General features: G+C 41.0%; 1 protein-coding gene across 1 annotated transcript in view; it reads right to left on the bottom strand.

The window, feature by feature from the left end:
* Positions 1-16,000, bottom strand: part of arhgap32b (Rho GTPase activating protein 32b) — a 158,235-nt gene extending 142,235 nt beyond the window's left edge. Inside the window, exon 1 of the mRNA XM_088939377.1 lies at positions 15,540-16,000. The gene's annotated coding sequence lies outside the window, so the exon portion shown is untranslated. The remainder of the gene's footprint in view (positions 1-15,539) is intronic.
* Positions 16,001-19,686: the final 3,686 nt, after the last annotated feature.

Genomic DNA, 19,686 nt, shown 5'->3' on the forward strand with positions numbered 1-19,686 from the left:
AGTAAGCCTGAATGAGAATTCCTTTTGTCCGGGCTCCCTGATTATCCCCACTCTAGAAATGTCTTGGTCCCTTTCCAGTCATCCCTCTGAATATGGGAATAATTTATGGGGCTGGAATCTAGCAGGAAACTCTGCAGCACCTCACTAACCAGTGTTAACGGTGAAAGCAAGCCAAACTGACTGTTTTCCACGGTTGACACAATTTGGATAATTTTCCTAATGAGGCAGGGGGGCTGGGGGACAAATTGGGGACGGAATTTCTAGATGTTCCCTTAATTAACAAACGAGCAGTAAAGATAGCCAAGCCCCCTCTGTTTTACACAACAATACCCTCTTCAGATTCAGGGCCAAGGTCAGAGGTCATCTCGGTCTTTGTTCCCTGTGAAGCTCCAATAACTAGTCAAACAAGAGCCCTTTGATGGGTCTGCACCCTTTTTCACATACAGAGCAGTTCATTCAAATTGCTACCAGCCCTATGGCAACATAAGGTGGGACAATGCATATTTAAAAATTACTTTCATTGTTTTTTTTTCTCTTGGCAGACAGAATCAAGTTCTCCAAACACAGAAACTGTGTATCCAAAATACTTTTAATAATTAGCAATTGTCACGACATTTCCATAATATGTATAGAGAAAGCAAGAGGGTTTACAGATGTAAAGAAAGATGTCTTTAATCTGTATATTTAACTGGGTATCAAAGGTGGACAATATGAACTGTAGGATCACCAATCAATAACCCTAAAGTATATTCACACTGTTAAAACACTTAAAACACTTGATTTTATTTTTCTTAGTTTGAAATCATATCAAGGGCCTACCTGCTAATTCACCACTATTTCTTGGAGGGAACTTTTAGCATTCTCTAATGGTGCACCTGTGGTGTACATGTGATTAAACCAGTTGTTGGTATCTAACCAAATCGATGAGGAAAACCCTAACAGGGAACATAAAAAATGGTTCATCATTTCTCTATCAGGATTAATGACAGCTTCTGAATCTCAACTTACCTGCAGGAAAAAAAGAGACCATTTTATTATGCATAGCAGCTGCTCTCGACGGACCAGGCAACCGTAAAGGTAATCATGTCTGAGTGTAAATGATCTAAGTGGTAACGGTACAAGAGACTTCTGTACTGAAAACACCTGGTACAGTATGCGTCACCTTATTTAGCTGCACTCTACAGCAATGTACCCCCAAAAAAATAAAAACGCACAATAAGACTAACATCCCCAAGCCCTGTACTTGAACTGAGTAACAGGAAACATTTTAGACAGCTGTTACAATGACCTAAAAAATAGTTTTTCCAACAAGATGGACAGCCTGAATGAAAGAAGACAGGAGGGATGCTGCACTGCATCCCAGGTTTGCTCTCCTTCAGCGAGCTTGAAGGTGATCCCTCTCTCCTGTTGCAGCAGTTTTGTGCTGTCTCTTGCTGTTCCTGCTCTCACTCTCCCTGCATCGCTTGTCTGTCAGGTCAGGCTGCAATGCGACAGGCACGCTCCCACATCTCCAGCTCTGGGAAGGCCCCTGCTGACCCCCAGCCCCAGTCAACTGCCGAGATCCAAATTCCTCACCGACTCGGTAAATACAGCCCTTTGAACACTCATTCCACAAACCGCATTCTCTTGGGAAGGCCCGGAGAAACAAGGTAATTGAGGCGTATTGGAGAGGAAACTAGAAATCTCACAGGACTCAGGAACTTTTTCTGTGTATGGTGAAATACCACAAATACCACAAAAGCTCTTGGCAAGAGCTCACATCACCTTGCCACAGTATGCCAGTGACAGCAGTCTTCAATTTTAAACTGACCCTAATTCGCGCAGACTTATGCCACAGAAGCTGAACTATTCAGGTCTCCTTTCACAAGCTCTGGAGGGTTATTTTGCAAATCTGGCTCAATATCAGTTCTAAAATAGGTGGATAGTTTCAATTCCTAAAGGTCCACCTTTAATTGAGTGAGGTATTTGTCACTTCTCCGCCTGGTCTCTTGTAACTGGGGCTGCTGGAGCAGAAACACCCAAGTAGGTGCTGCATTTCAGTGCTGGATGAAGTGGGCCCCTGCCCATATGTAAGGTCCTTTTGGAATTTACAAGCCATTTACAAGCCAGTAATCAAATTAACATTGAACAAAGTAAGTCAATCATTATTACAAAAAGCACACCCACGGGACACTAAGTGCTCAGATGTCACGGCGCTTGCAAGAAGACTTTCTGCTATACAGTATGTATTCATCTCACTATCACAGTTCATTCATAAGGCTGACTGGAGTAACATTCATTGGGCTGCTGCCTGACATAAAGAACATGTTATCTCCCACTATGAGAATATTTTGTGTCAGTGGATGAAGTGTCTGTTACACACATTACACATGCACAACTTCCTTCTCTGGCGGGAGACACAAATTGTAAAATTTCATATCATATCCTGATAATGATGGTGGTAGCAACACCAATAATTATAAAGAGTATAACGATGATAACGGGTACCAGGCAAAGAGAAAACATATTCATCCCTATGATTCTTCTCCAACTGCTATCTTAAAAACACACCTGGTACATTCCCATGGAAAGCTACATGTAATTAAAAAGTGTTAGACTATCCTTTTTCTTAGACAACTATACATTTTTTAAATATTAAATGTTATAGGTAAGCTACAAAGTAGATTTCAAGAAAAATGTTTTCAACAAAAACAGACTAACTTGAATTGGGGCTTTCCTTCAAACTGGAATGCCTGGCTTTCCAGCAAAGCCTCACAAAGGCTCTGGGTCTGATACACTTTGTCAACAGCTATTTGAGGATCAACTTATTTTTATGATCAGATGGATGATTTGCATAAATTTGCATCCTCGGCCAAACAGGATTTCTCTCAGAGACAATTTACTTTCAGAAATTAACATGAGGTTAGCTGAAAGCTGCTTCCAATCCACTAAAGTTCACAATTTCTTTTAGGCTGTAAAATCTGCTATAGTGTGTTACTTGTTTAGATTAGATTTAAGCAAAAAAGGAGTTTTCTTCTTGAAACGTTAAGCTTAGAAGCTTTGTCTGGAGCACAGAGATGTCAGGGCTATTTTCCAAAGACCTAATCTAGCAGTAATCTTATAGAATTCCTAGTCTTATTGTATTTTAAGAGCACAGTATAATGTTGGTAAAACGTGATCAGACACTTGACAAATCCCAAAGGTCCAGTATGTGTATTTTGTTAACAGGTGTGCATTAAATTTCATACTTGCTTTCATCCGCTGCCCTCTAAATAGTGTGTAGATGGAGAAAAAAGAAAAAAAAGATTTTGACAGGGAAAGATACTGATCAAGCTCAACGGGTTAGTTTCACGTATTCGGTGTCTCAGTATTGCTCCTGTAAGAGATTCCCACAGCTTAAAAACCAAAAAAAAACTCTGTAGGGATCAATCCGGCAATGCATGCAAACACCGATACTTATCTGTCTCTTACTGCATGGGGTATTATGAGTGAGGAAAGAAACCTCTAACAGACCTACACAGTGATTCTACCAGACAGAGACTGCTGCCTCACTAAAGGGAAATGCTTGGCTTGAACCACTACTACTGGGCTTTCTTTTTAACAAGATATACAAACGGTCACGTTTGACACACTGTGTCCCCTCTCCCCAACAATATACTGTAAAAACAGATCAGTCAAATCTAGATTTTGAGGTCTGAAATTGTGGGGATGTTTTTTCTGCAATGTGCTTTGTTGACTGAGTGATCTTGAGAGAATGCAGGGTCCTGGCTCGCTAAGCAAGGTCTATTGTGAAGGCCCTGCAGAATCAGGAGTGAATAGCACTAAGCCGTTGCCCATCTGCGTGGATGCGCTGTGTTGATGAACAAAAAATAATAAACAAAGCAGAGTCAGGCTTCTTTTTTGTTCGTCCATCTGTTTCATTTTTTGTGGCATTTCCGTTTTTTCCTTGCACTGCGATAACAGGAGATTTGGATAAAGCCTCAGACAACCACCCAATTGGTGAGGTCTTACCGAATTAAGAGCCCATGTAACATCAATGTCTTCCTTCCTGTACCATTTCAAATGCAGCTGTTCACAGATAACTTTCAACAAACGACCATTCCTGCACACATACAGCAAGGCACTGTCCAAATGGGAGCTACAGCAAATGCAACCAAAACACTGTTCTGACTTGATTGCTCATAATCTGAGGAACAACAAACATCTGGTTTCTGCCAGACCTCTATTAATTAAGGATGCCAGTCAGAACCCTAAGACTTGTTCTCGAAAATGTTCTGGTGATGGGTAACTTGCCTGCACCCTTGTGATTTAAGGTTTTTTAAAAAAAAAATAGAGCTTGCACCAGTTTCTGCAGGCTCTGCTTTTTCACACAGCAGTGTTACATCTGTAGGCACTTACCATGTAAATGAAGAAAAAAGCAAACAACTGCAAAATATAAAATGTGGAATACAAGCAAAGCCTCTGCAGCTGCAGAGAAGCTCACTCAAAAATGTCAATTTGGGGAAAATAACAACTGCATAGATCTTTTTCAATCACTATATCACCTCAATAAACCTTTTGTTTAAACTCCGGCACATCTGCGCAAAATTACTCCAGAATTCCTGCCCATTGCCAACACACTCTCTCTCAGATGTCATTTTGTACATCAGAAACTACCTGCTACCAATATAACCCTGGTCTTCAATACCACACCACGTTCCACCCCCATCACACAATTCAGTGCTGCATGTTATCATTAATCCTATATCATGCGAGACAGGCTTGTGTTTCGTCATGTGTGAGACGTGCAGTATAAGGCAGGTGACAAGCTCTTAACAGAATGCACGTTAATGACATAATTTACTCTGATCTTTGCCTGTGCTGTGATATTTAATTAAGAACCAAGAGTGCTTTTAATTCATTAAGTGCATCAATTTCACATGTGCTAATAGCAAGAGCAACATTTCATCTGAGCACAAAACACTTTTCCAGTCCTTAAATGCTCTTAGTTAAGATTTCCTGCACACATTAGAAGGCGACGCATGCATGAATCTCAACATTTTACCCTGTGTGACTAAGATGTTTGCGTTAAGGCAGTCATGTAGGATTTTCATGTAGAATCAGCTGCTTGAATTCACAGTGAAAATCTTGTGAAGCAGAATGTGTTGAAAATATTTGTTTCAATGTCACTCCACCTTTGTGGAAGATGTCAATGTTACCTAAAGCCTTTGGGATCCAGCATATCTATGGTATAACAAATATATTTAACTATGAGATCTCTGCTGTACATTAATTATACTGTGTTTTGGAATACAATGCATTATAAGGTGCATTCCAAGGAAGATTTCCTATAAGCATGTTCCAATGTACACTAGTGGTGCAGGAAAAAGATCAGACTGAAAGCTATATTTCTTTTAGCAATCACAATCATAAATGAAATAAAACAAACAAACAAACAAAACCGGCCCTTGGACAATCCATCTCCAGCTTTCTAGTGAAATAACTTACACAGTATAGCAGGACGTTCATCTCTTGCTAGCTGGAAGTGTAACAAGTTTACCATGTACAATGAAATGCATGTTAACTGCATCACGAGCAGGAGAAATTTCCATCACTGTTTTCTAAACCTCCCTGAAGATCCCTAAGATTTTTTGCTTCCCTTAGGTCTTCCGCTGTTACAGAGCTCAAATAACTGGTCTCTCTATCAGCAACCTCAGAGGTCAGCTGTCACCTAGGGAATGTTTTCTTTGCAGCTTCCAAAAACAAGAAGCAAAGTGAATAATCAGATTACACAGAACCATTTCCCTTTAAAACAATTCAGCCACGAACTTGAAACACTCCCTTATTTGAGCAGGCTAATACAAGTAGCCTAGTTTGTTAAAATAATGCCTCAGTGCTGTGAAAGTGAAGAAGTAGATGTCACAGTGCCGCTTAATGAGTTCTGGATAAGCACGCAGCACTCCTCATTCATTCATTTGTGAAATACTCATCCCAGAAAGAGACACAACAGCCCTGCGAAGCACACTGCACATTCCTGCATTGCTCCACAGGGCAGACAAAGCTGAGTAAGTGCTAGAGGCTCTGCTGTCTGGAAGCTACATCCACAAGGCTCACAGCCTGCCTAGTCATGTTTCTGCTAATCTGTTTAGTGCCTTAAGGTGCCTTCTGGGATCACAGCTTCGCAAAGCAAGGGGGAGCTGGGATGTGGAGGGAAGTTAAAATCATAAAAGCCTTCACTCCCTCCCCCATCCCCAAAGGGTTAATGTGAGTTCACACATTTACACTTGGTTTGGAGATGGAGGCGTTAACTCCCCCTCCAGTGAGGGGATGTGTCAACAGTTAAGAAGGTGTGCAAAGAAGCCCATTTAATAAGGACAGATTTGGATGAAAACAATCAGAAGGATAGCAAGGCAATTTGCCTCAGCCCACGGCTTGACTCTTGACTGCCCCAGGGGGCAGTAAGGCTTATAAATTATACTGACTCTGCTATATTGTGATGACAGCCCTGTCCTCTTTCCTTTAAAGCCTTTCAATGAGCTAGTCTATGGGGCAGGCCAGATCAAATTTAGCATGACTTACCTTATCAAGAAAAATATGTTTACACCAATTTTACATTTAATTCCATAGTAACGCAGTACATAACAACCTGTTGCAAAGGCACATGTAAACTCCATTGGACAACCAGCTGAAAAATACTCTGGCCAAGAGACAGACCTACCTGTTTGGTATTTAGAAGGGAACCGATCTGAGGATCTCATTTCTTGAAAAATTGTTCCATACTCCCAAGTACAGTATGTATCCCATACTCATAGCTGGGCCGTGAGGGTACAGTGTCAGGTAGGGGCAGACATGGTTAATGGGGTGAGAGGCGGAGACAAACAGATCTATCAAGGATCAGGACATCTCTTACTTCGAGTGACATACAGGCCAGGTTCCAGTCCATAGACTTTATTCCAGACCACAGAAAAACGTGATTAGTTCTGTTACTTTAAATAAATTCACAACCATAACGTCTAACTACATCACATTCACATTCTTTCCTATGGTAAAGGAAGCTGTGGTTGGATTCCTAAAATATATTACTCAAAGTTTTAAAACCAGAAGTAAATTCTTGCTGTGAAACAGTCAGAAGGGACCATAAAACAAGGTATCAAGTCTCTGCATTCTTATGGGTCTACAATCATCTGTATGAACAGTGTGTTTTTTTTTCAAATCAGTATTTTCAAATCAAACAGGATTTTTCAGTCCACTTCAAAGTAATACCAGAGTGCACTGTCTGAATGGTTGCAGAAAAAAACACAGTGCTCCTTTCCTACACTAACACTATAAAAACATAAGTCTTCTATTTTATAGGGCAATTTGTTACATACAGTACAAGCTAGATACAAAAGAAAAATGACTTCAATGCATAACCCCAACCAGGAGTCATGGCACAACTCTGCAAAACATCCTCAACTCCCCCATGCAAGAAGAAAATGAAAAGTCAGAAACTGCTTGTTTTTTTTACACAATAATGTGCCCGATATACCATGAGAGCTGCTGTCTTCCAAAGGATGATCAGAAACCAGTCTTTGATCTCCCTAGCTCCTTAAGGGGCACTGCAGAGAAATATTTTACTGAAAAATCGTGCAAAAACAGCCCCACTCAAATACTCAAAATGGAAATGAATTTCAGCTTTAACCTGTCAACTAATGAAACAGCTTGAAATATAGCTCGAGGTGCTCACCAGCACGCTGCGCTGAAGATCTGGTCTTTTCTTCAAACTCAGAATCATTCCTAGAGTTGGCAGAGCACTGAAAACTGCTTGGATCTCATGTCTTGTACTCGCTTCATCAAAACTCAGACTAAATTAGATTATGGGCCATTTTTTTAAATCCTTAACCCTGTTATGACTAAAGAAAACAATTAATTTAAGTAATAAGAATAAAAAAGCTATGGTAGTCAAAATGATTATAGAAAAAAAATCTCTCTCTCTATTTCAATGCAGTAGTCCTGATCATCTGGCCCATATGGCCTCTAACAGGGATCTCAGAAAAGAAAGCTACAGACATAAAAAAAAAAGATTTTCCTTGAGAATCCCCTAAGTACAGAATGATTAAAAAATCCTGATACAAGTGTGTCAACTTATTCAGACTGTAATTTGGAATTATTAACTTTATACTAGAATAATTTAATGCTGACATTATGATCATTATGACATAATTAAAAAAAAAAACATCTTTCCTGGCTATCAGCCTGTCATCTGTATCTTTTTGTCTCAAAATCAATGTTAAAAATAAACAATGATTTAAACTTAAAATTCGTTGCCATGCTTATAATAATCAGCAATATTTGTTAATTACTTTTAGGGCTCATTATAAAGCCATTTCAAGCAGATGGCTAACACATAACATTCTGTAAACAGCCTCTATCTCTAATGAGACCTTTGCGACAGTAAAAGACAGTGGACCAAATACAGTGCTTTTTCTGTACACACCAGAGTTTCTTCTAGAAAACGTTTTCACAGTGCCTTACATAAGACACTTCCAATGGTGTCCCATTTTGTGAAATTACCGGTGATCTCAAAATTAGGTGGAAGCACCTTTGGCAGCAATTATAACCACAAGTCTTTTGGGGTGAGTCTCTACCGTCTTTGCACACTGGCTTAGTGCAATGCTTGCCCATTCGTCGTGGCAGATCTGCTGAAGCTCTCCAAGGTTGCTTGGAGATCACTTACGGATAGTTGTTCTCGGCTCCTTCCACAGATTCCCCATCATTTCATTGGGCTGTTCAAACTGACTTTCTTAGTTGGAAGCGACTCCAGTATAGCTCTGGCCTTGAGCCTTGGATCACTCTTCTGCTGACAGGTGACGTTTTGGCCCAGTTTAGGTTTTAAGCAGGTTTGCCAGTTTAAATTAGGCTTGTCTGAGGGCGCCATTTTTTTCAGGGTCACTCAGGTGCTTCGTTGTCAGTCCTTATTGTTAGCAATGGTTTCATTCTGGTCACCCTGTCATACAGAGCACTTAAGCGAAGGGTTCTGGATATCGATTGATTTGCATTTTCTCACATCTCAGCCACTGAACCCTAGCTCTTGGAAAGTTCTGGATCGCCTCACACAAGGATCTCTCCTCCCCAGTCTCCTCCTTTCCCTGCTGCACAGTTTGGTTGGACAGTCTGCCCGAGCCGGCTGATATGAAGCACCTTTGATTTCTTGATGATGGAGTAAACGTGGACTTGCTTTAAAGGCATAACTGAGTCTTTGTGAAGTTCTTCTACTTCCTTCAGGTAGAGATGGGAAGTCTTATTGAATACAGACGGAGGCCACTCAACTAATTGTGTGGCTCGTTAAGGTATTTTAGTGCACCTAGATTAATTCAGATTTGCCACAGCAGAGGGTCTGAATATTGATGCAATCATGACTTTCTCTTTTTTCCTTTCATATTAATTATTCTATACTTCTTACTTCTCTCTCAATCCTACAATGGCAGACACTGCTAGGTTGAAAGGTCAACACGGACAAGCACAAGACCACTAAGCCAATCACATGATGCGTATCGTCAGTAGTAGATGTTAATAGACCCAGGTGCAAAGCGTTGTTTAGAAAAAGGCTCACATCATCGGTGGATGAGACACACTCCATAACAAAGGCAACACATCAGCTCATTAGCACGATGAAGTGCTGCACACTCTTTGTCTCTCAGGCTCATTTATTTATTCATATACAGCCACTCCAAAAACTACAAAACAAATGTAGGCACCCAAAGAGTGAAACTGAACTTTTGTGTATGTCTTTTTCATGAATGCCAGAGGTACTCGAAATGTTGTTAAAAGAAAAACGTTTTTTTTTTGTTTTGTAAAAAACTGAGTGCTGAGTTTTATTTTTTACAGGAAACGCATGCATGTTGAAACTAATTTCTATAAATAATTGAGAAATATTAAAGCAAGGAAAACATGATATATGTAAAAAATACAATTTGATCACATAATTACTTAATTACCTCTGGTAGTTAAATGCTTTTTTCTGTTGCGTTTTTTTTCTCTTGTACATGATTCTGATCCTCTTGTTGTATTTGTATCTGTAAATTCTATACTTTTAATAAAAAAAATAATAAAAAAAAGAGTGAAACTGAAAGAACAGTATTATGACTACTCAATGCACTGTTGTTATTACAAAGTCATCTTGGTTAGCCTTAAAGCACCCCATTGTCATCTGCTCGACACATAAGATCTACAGCAATCCATTCCAAGCTCTCCATATTTGCATCTTAGTAAGCAGCTAAAACACTTAATCTTCAGCCGACTATCCTCTCTGATCACTTTCACCTCTCCAGGCGTAAAACAAAACGTACCGTTGACTAGGGATGCAATTTGTAGCCCATGGGTTGGTTTCTATAGTGCACTATACTGAGCTGAGCTGGCCTGATCCTTATCACCTTTTAAAGACAGAGTCATATAGTATAACCTGACCTTCTGCATTAAACGGTATTATGTTTGATAAGAGTTCCTGTTTTTGTGATAAGAAGTATGATCAAAAAGGACTGAGTCATTAATCAGTACATTCATTCTTTTCAAAAGAGGTACCCACTCTGCCAGCACGGTACCGCTATTTTCTACCCTATTTTGTCAAAGCAATCAGGCATTTCCCTGGACAAGAACAAACTACCGTCTCTTCTGTTTTCACTGACAGCTGGTGTCAGGTGAGGTCCCGTTGTATAAGGGAGCCCTGGGGGGGGACGGGGCACATTTACCCAAACAGTTGATTTGTGATTTTCTCCCTCCAGGCTTCTGTAAATCTGTTTGGAGTGTTTTAACGGAGATATCTGTTCCTGTACGTTTAGCCCTGACCACTGCTACCGTACATTCTCTGCCTCTAAGCCATTTCCACACTTCCACGATTTCTGACTGTGTTGAGGCAGGGCCTCCATCTTCTTTCAAATGGCTGAAGCAGTAACAATACTACATGGCTAGGGTAAAGTGAAAACAAACTGCAGTCCTAACTGCAGGTTAATTTAGACTCAACACATGCTCGATTATAATCTCTGTGTAAAACGTAACTGACACATAGGGATTTTCCATAGCTGATGGAACATAATAGCTTAGTTACAACAATAAATTTAACCAACATAATGTGTGTGCCAATCTCTTCAAACTCTCTATAGTGGTCAGGAGTTTAAACTGTGTTCTGCTTTAGATCATTAGATTAACTGCTTATGCTGTGGTTCTTGAATGATGAATTTATTTCATTCTCACAGCCTTTACATGACTCAACACTGCTGAATCATTTTTAATCTCATGTGGACCCCTGCACTACCTTTAAATTTAAACCCAGCAGCTTCTGCTTAATTTAAATCAGGAAGATCATGTTTAAGAAGTCAAAATTTCTAACCAGAAAAATAAAGAAGCCCTTACTTCCCCTAAGTATCTTTTTTTTGTCAATTCATCCTCTTGAATAATAATTAAATGCGGCGAAGTAGACACCCCCTAGAGTCCTCACTTCAAGTTCAACATGACACTTCCTACAAACAGAAAGCAGGCGATGTCACCCCCAGCAGATCAGCAAATGAAGCCAGACGGCTCATTCCAAAAAAAAAATGCCGGAGCAGCAAACTTAGAAACAAGGTAGGAAGTCAGACGCGTGGGTTTCATCGTTCACTGATTCACCGTTTCATCCACTTGAGCAAATGGCTCCGCAACGTAGAACGCAGCCGGATTGAGACAGATGAGACAGGTCTGGAGGGATGGAACTCGGATACATACTTTATCGACAGTAAAATAAATAAGTGATCGGACAAGCTCAGTGTAGAGCACGACAGCTTAGCTTACGTGCAACTCAGGGGATCTGTGTCAAGGTATGGAGAGGGTCTGCACCAGGAAAGTGAGGTATAGGGTAATGGTAACCTTTCACACTTGGCAAAACGTGCCATTTTAGAGGCGTTCTAACTTGTCTGCGACAACTCAGCTGGTCCGTAGGTCTGTATTCAACCCCACTGATCTTATTATTTATCATGCCTTCTCCTCCAGCCACACTGAGCTCGTCAGCACACGGAAGAGCAATTTGCTTTTGACACTGACTGCTCCTCAGCTTCTGTCTAAACAGGATAATTCTCCAGCCTCTCAAGAGAAGCAGTGCATTTCTTTAGAATACAAGCAAAAGGAATAATACAACCGTACTTGCTACCCGATGCACGTTTTATACTATAGTTGCAATATCATGCAGAACATCTGTCGTGCATAATTTAATACCAATTGTGTGAACTACAATAAAAATGTAAGGTCAGGTTCCTTAAGGATTTGCATAAGGAAACTCAGCTTTTGATGCCAGTTCATTTCCAGACCACTGTGCAGGGCATTTAAATTAGGTACAGTAGGGAATCGTGCAGCGGTGGAGGAGGGATCAGTGAACACCCTCTTCATCTCACTTGCGAAGCCACTTGAACGGCCAGGTGGCAAACTGACCCTGAGAAGCCACCCGCTTTCCAAGATTCAGGATGATTCCATGTAACCTTTCAAGAAATGGCTGGTTGAGATCTTCAGATTTTGTAGCTACAACCAAGACGGTTTACATGACTTCTTCTCTTTTCCATTCTTTTCACATCCTGTATTTTTACATGATTCACAGGTATCGGTTAAGAAACACCATGGAGAGCCTAAATTCCATATGAGGGAAGCAACTGAACAAGTACAGCTGATGAAACCGTCTCCTCTTATTGACTTTGTTACTGCTTTTACAACAAACAAGACACTTTGCGACGGCTAAGCTGACACACCACCTTGCAGAACTACTACAGTAAGTGGACACATTGCACAGGAATAGGTGTGATGTTGGCATGGAATGGGCAGGAAAACAGGAACTGGAAAATTGCACCTCCCATGTTTTGAAGATAAGAGAGGAAACTCATTTATAACCAAATGCTTTCCTGCAGCTTTACATGAAATAAGGCACAGGAACCAATTAAAGACAATATAAAGACAGAGTTTTACAGAGTAGCATGGCTTCTATGATGCTGTGAAAGGCAGCTTCTTATTATTCAGAACTCGAAGCCCCTTTCCTAGATGGGCCTTTTTCTCTTTTCACACATTGTACAGCCACAGCACACCACCCACCGTGTCATTCAATTCTGATGGCTGCATTTCCACGGCAGAAAGCAAACCTAAAAACATAATTAACAACGCTAACAGCCAGAACAGAAATCACCTTAATTAATTGCAATCCTGATCAAACACTGTCACAGATTACTAGTCAGCGTAACACATTTTTCTGATGAGTCACTGCGGTTCACCAAGGGAAAGAGGCCCAACTTAAGAGTATGCAAGCCTGGGCCATTTCAGGTGTCGTCATTCTGTGACATTAAATTGTTCGTCGCAGCGATTGTTTTGGTCTTTTTTTTTTAAGAAGAAGAACCATTTCTATCTTCAGCTGCCCAGGCCAAGGGAGCAAAATGTCATAATGCTGAAGAGAAAAAGTAGACACGACCTCCGTTTACAGAAAGGATTCGCTGAAAAGCCCATGTCTCTCATTAAAATTAATTTCAGGGGAAAAGCAAGCAGATAAAAAAGCTCTTGTGGAGAAGCTGTTTTGGAGCCTCCTGTTCTCTAAGACCACGTGAGACAGTGACCTTTCAACCCTGCAGGCTCTGTTAGCTCTCTGGGCTGGGAAGCAGGTGCAGTCATTGTGAGGTAAAAGGTCACAGACTTTCTTAGGACTCAATCATGACATGACCTCATTAGTATATACTGTACATGCTCAGAAAAGTCATTATTTCTGCAATACGAGGTGCTTCATTTATCTTTCTCAAACATACACATAAGCATTTTGATGGTGGATGCATAATAGGGCTTTTTGAGTCCATGCCGAGTGTACAGAATTGTTAAAATTCAAATAAAATCTAGATTCTTACTGACGCAGTTGTATACTACAAAGATCTGGAATCCGCTAGCATCTTAAATTTACTAGAAATTATTTAACTGTTTCCTCCTCTCCTTAGACTAATTATAATATCAGCCCTCATTAGATGCTTCAAACATTGCAAATGCCTTGAGTAAAGTGCACCATAAGCAAGGAAAAATCTGCACACTGAAAATAATCAAAACCGAGCAAGACCGTGGAATTTCAGACCAACAAATCAGCTTACTAATGTAACAGGAGACTCCGCTATCAAGCAACAGATTCCATTACCTACCTGAGGGCACGCAGTTTAAATCACCTAAAGCTGGAGTCTCTCATCATTACAATAAAAATACCAATGAATCAAAACGTTTGTCTGTCTTTAAATGCTGCGTTATCCAATGTCCATTGTGAACGATCGAATTAACACATTGCAAAGACTTTACTTCCTTACAATGGCCAAAAACCAGCTCCGATTTCCATGCGCGTCAACTGCTCTCGAAAACCGTTCACTTTAATGATGCAATCAAACTCTTAAGTGCATTACAACGGCCTTAGAAAGAGAACTTACTATATAGAGTTTCAATCATACTTCTTCTGTCCGGGGCAACACATACTGTAAGAACCCTTCAAATGCATAAAGCGGATAAGCTCACAACAACGTACAGTAAATGTAAAAAAATGGAACTCCATCACAAATCCTACACATCAACTGCACAAACTGAACGCAGCCTATGAACCAGAACATCATTATTGTAATCGGGAAATACTGTATGCACTGGTATGATTCTGTAAAGGACTGGAAGCAACTTTCTCTCTGGCACAGCGCAGACCAACTACGCGGACCGTATCCCCACTGTACCGGCAGAAACTGCGCTGCTGACACCATGACTTGATGTGGCGCACGCCGGCTCTACTGGAAAGGGAGCGAGCAAAGATTCATTTCATCTTCGCTTCCCGGGGGAGATTGGGAACTGTTCCACTGAGCTGCAGCGCTCCAGGCCTGTGGTTACCGGCGAGTCAAAATACAATAATCAAGTGCAGAGTTTCCTCAATGACGGGGTTGCACTCCTCTGCCTGTGAAGATGCCCTGCGCATTATGCATTTATATATAAAAAAACACACCACAACAACAAAAAAGGACAAAACAATTTCATGGACTTTTAAAATGCTACACGCAGATGTATGGTTATGTCCACCAAAGAGTCGGTTCCAAAAAGTTACCTTGGGTAAAAGGCGTGCACGTCTGCACATAACGAACGACATACCTCGGCGTCCGACTGAAGATAAAAGTGACACTAGCTGTCAGGGCAAGCCACCTGGCAGGGCAATATGTAACTAGCATCAAAATCGGTTACATGTCGGCGGTGTTTTTCCACCTCACACGCCTGGTTTGAAAATCTTACCTTCTGTCTGCGATTGCGCAATTTTGCATTCTCTTCGCAACCCACAGAGAGCTATCCAGTCCTCCCCCCAAAAAACTTTCAAAACGCAAATACCTCTTCAGAAAGAAAAAAAAAACAGCCGTGGTGTTCTAACACCGTCTACAAAAAGTGCTCAGTGGTATCAGTCTCTAAACTATGGAGACGAACGAACTGTGCGAGCAGAGGGGATAATTTCCCTGCATAATAAAATTGTTTTTATCGCATATATCCACCTAAAGTGTTTCCGTGCACGGCACAGACGTCATGTACAGTATAAGAACTCTTCTTCTTACCTGTTACTGTTGATATCAGCTTTTCACTCTTGCCTTTTTTTTTTAATAGTGCTGTTCTCTCCGGTCTTTCTCGGCAGCTGCAACAGCCGAGCCTGAACCTCCGCCTCCGAAACACCGCATTATAATAAAAATTAAGTAAAGGTGGAAAAGAGCTGACTCTGGAGACAACAAAGCCGGGGCAGACGAATATCCGGAGGGTGGCTCTTTAAATTATGAATATAATACATCCGTGTTAAATATCCCGGTTATGTGAGAAAGCAAATCCCGATTAAACACAGTCCGCAACCAGCTGTTACTGTTTTCCTTACAAAGCAAGTGGAGCAGCACGAACTGTATCCAAGAGTTCTTTCATTCAGGTGGACTCGCAACTGTCCGTCTTCACGTTGTTATAGGCGAAATATTATTTTTTTATGCCAAATCCTTCGTGCTGCGACTCCATGCGGACCTCCTGCTCTGTAATCCAGGAGTCCGCCGCCGTGTGCGCGCCGGAGAGGGCAGGGAGCGCGCTGGGAGGGATAATAGCGTCGCGCGCAGGGCAACGGGGACGTGCTTGAGAGGAAGGTGGGGGAGAACGCGCAGGAGAAAGTGACTGTAAGTTTGTTGCGTGTTTTCTCCGTGTAGAGCAAGCTTAGGGGAGATATTTTCGTTTGTGCATATGCCCTCTTGAACAGACTGTTAAAAGTTTTGAAATTTTAAATCACGGAGACCAAGTGTTAGGGTAGGAAACGTACTGGCTTTGGTTATCCAAGCACTGCGCGCTGTCTCGCAAAAGATCGAATTATCGGCGTAAACTTTAACTATTTAAAGATTTTTTTAGGGTTTTTATTAACTTGTTGCTTCAGATGAGTAGATTAAGTTCAAGACGGTCATTGACTTTATTATTTGCATCTAATATTTTTTATGTGGACTTTGCTGGTCAGTTACGTGAAGAATATTTGCCTTCATGCCAGTGTTAGTAACTTATTTTAAAGTTTTAAGAAGGCTTAAAGTAAATACGATATACGGAAAGAGACCTCTATAAGTTGTGTGCCTCATTACAGTACTGCGTAATTCATCGGGGGGAATTTCAGTACTTTGCAATAAACAGTGAAGTTATTAACTGAAGATCGGGAAGGACAGTAACGGCAAGTCAGTCTCGCACAGCTGCACTTAATCACCACCACCACAACACTAGCTGCATGAACTGAACTCGAAACATCTCCCTTTGCTTTCGTCTCACGCGTCGCTCCTCCGCCCCTGGGTTCACTCAGTCTGAATGGGGGTCGAGCCTCCTCGTCCTGTGTCCAGGAGGCTGCCCATTAACCCAAACTTTCTCACCAAGTACTGCAAGCATTCGATCCTTGGCTATTGTAAGCAATAATAATAATCACTTACTCATATATAGCACTTTTCTGGACACTCCACTCAAAGCGCTTTACAGGTAATGGGGATCCCCTCCACCATCGCCAGTGTGCAGCCCCACCTGGCTGATGCGCTGAGTACACTCCCCACACACCAGCTCTCAGTGGGGAGGAGGGCAGAGTGATGGAGCCAGTTCAGAGATGGGGATTATTAGGAGGCCATGACTGGTAAAGGCCATTTCTTTTCGAGAAATGCCCTGGGATTTTTAATGACCACAGAGAGTCAGGACCTCGGTTTTACGTCTCATCCAAAAGACGGAACCTATTTTACAGTATAGAGTCACTGTCACTATACTGGGGCATTTGGACCCACACAAACCATAGGGTGAGCACCCCCTATTGGCCCCACTAACACCACTTCTAGCAGTAACCTTAGTTTTTCCCCAGGAGGTCTCCCATCCAGGTACTGGCCAGGCTCACACCTGCTGAGCTTCAGTGGGCTGCCAGTGGCGAGCTGCAGGTTGATATAGCTGCTGGCTTTGTGTCTCCCTGGAATCTCCTTTCTTTGATTGTGTTCAGACTGTAAAGCCAGCTCATAAAGTTGTAAAGCAATTCAGTGACATCACAGAGAACTGTACCATTCTGCAAATACATCTCTGCTTCAGAACCAACTCCCGTGTAAGCGTTTTTAGAAATTGCATTCCAAACTGGGACAAAGCGTCCCTGGAAATTAAAATTGTGTTCCACATGAATTCAGATTAATCTCTCACTCCATAAGGACTTTTGTTTTTAGCTTGGCCTATTTGTAGCCCATGTGTCAAATCTCCCTGACAGGGACGTACCGGGAGTTTTTGCTTTAAAAATGTGTCTCCCACGGGGGTATCCACAGTGCTCCATGTTCCATTAAAACAGGGGTCTCCAACCTCAGTTCTGGGGACCCCCCACACTGCTGGTTTTCATTGCACCTGATCTATGGATTTAATTGAATCCACATTGCTTGGTTTGAACCTTTGCAATTTTTTTTTTCTGTAGATAAGCAATATCCTTAGACCGTTACATATGAAATAAATTTTTATATAGCGGTAGCGAAAATACAAATGTTTACTCTATTAATGAAATGCTAAAGTATATTATCATGTTTAAATTCTTACTATATGTTTTTGTATAGTATAGAGGTGTAGATCTAATGACTTTAATGATAAAGAGATTTATTGGAGCTTTTAACCTTTCACTCCTTCAGTTCTTACTACATGACCACTTCAGCCGCTAAGACATGTCGATTGCTTATCATTTAGTTCTATTAAATTGCCCTGCGACCTACTGTGGCAGTAGTTACCACAGAGGTTGACATTTCTCCCTTTCAGAGACAAAAGCTGCTGTGGATGCAATTATTTCACAATGCGTCCCCCTTCCGAATTCAGAGCAAGAGTGTGTATTGCACATCTCTAGTTATTTCTGTCTTGCTACTGCTGTTGTGTTGCAGTGAATTGATGTCATCCAATATCCTGTTTATGCGAGGACTGTGGAGGAGAGAGGGTGGGAGGGGGCATAGCTGGAATAAAGCTATTTCTAGCTGCTCTCCCTCAGTGAGCTTTAACCAGAGCATAGGCTACAGTGATCTTAACCTGCCTGCAGAGGAAGTGCACTTGAGAAGCTCAAAAGATGGGGAAAATATGCCCAAGCGCATATGATAGCACATCTCTATGATGTGCGTAATGTAAGTAATAAGCCTCATACGCTTCCTGAGAATGGCAACAAAAATTGTCCATTTCGTCCAGTGGACCTTCATTCGTTGACTTGCAAGTTTGTTTTTCTATCGATTATCATCTGCTTCATGTAATGACATGTTTTATTTCAATTGTTATCTACTTGTAGCACATATTAACAAGCGAAATAAGGGCAGCTGAGTGAGAAGGATCTTTTAAATGAGCCCCCTTTTTATTGGAGAGGGCAGAAGGTTTAGACTTTATGTACGGTTTCTGTAGCATCTGGCAATTCCGATAAAGATAAACGATTTTGATTTTAAAGCAAAATCAAAATATGGTTGATTTAGAAGAGACTATTATCTATTCTAGAAAAATCCAATAACCTGCACCATGAGACTGAAACATAACAGTTGTGAAACAAGACTAAAGCATTTTCATTCACGTTAATGCTGTTTTTTCATTGACCAAGCCTGGTGGCAGTTTTTTGACCAACACAATGATTGGTTGAATCAAGAGTTGTTAAAAAATATACATCAGTGTCTGAAAACGCTGCAGGTAACAGTGAACACTGTGGTTGCCCAGACTCTCGATTAACATTAATCATAGACTGACTAATATTATTTCAGATAATTGATATGTCGATATTTCTCTTGATGTGCCACACATTTAAAGACAATGTGTCCATTCGCATCAGTTATCATCCATTGATAATAAATTAAATGAAGGTCAAACAATCTCTTATCACTTTTCTGTTATTTTCATAGACCTGCAGGTACTGTATATTCTTGACATCACTCTTCTCTGTGCTCTGTTTACAGTCTTTGCTCTGATAAGCGTGTTTTGTATCTTAGTCATAACAACCAAATGACAATTTTCACTGAAGATTCTTCACTGATAACACAGAAAGCCATTTGCCTTGTCATCACCCATAACATATAATACCTTTAGGAATCAGAGAAATGCTTTAAATAAGGAAATGGGTCTTGTGTAACATACTCTAACATCATCTGAAATATAAAATATGAGTTAGATTTACATATCTGTTGTGTAGCCATGATTATCCATTCACCCACCCATTATCAGAAAGCTTCATATTCCTAA

This window comes from Atractosteus spatula, chromosome 22 (genome assembly GCF_055471065.1).
Source record: "Atractosteus spatula isolate fAtrSpa1 chromosome 22, fAtrSpa1.hap1, whole genome shotgun sequence".
In the NCBI taxonomy this organism is placed as follows: Eukaryota; Metazoa; Chordata; class Actinopteri; order Semionotiformes; family Lepisosteidae; genus Atractosteus; species Atractosteus spatula.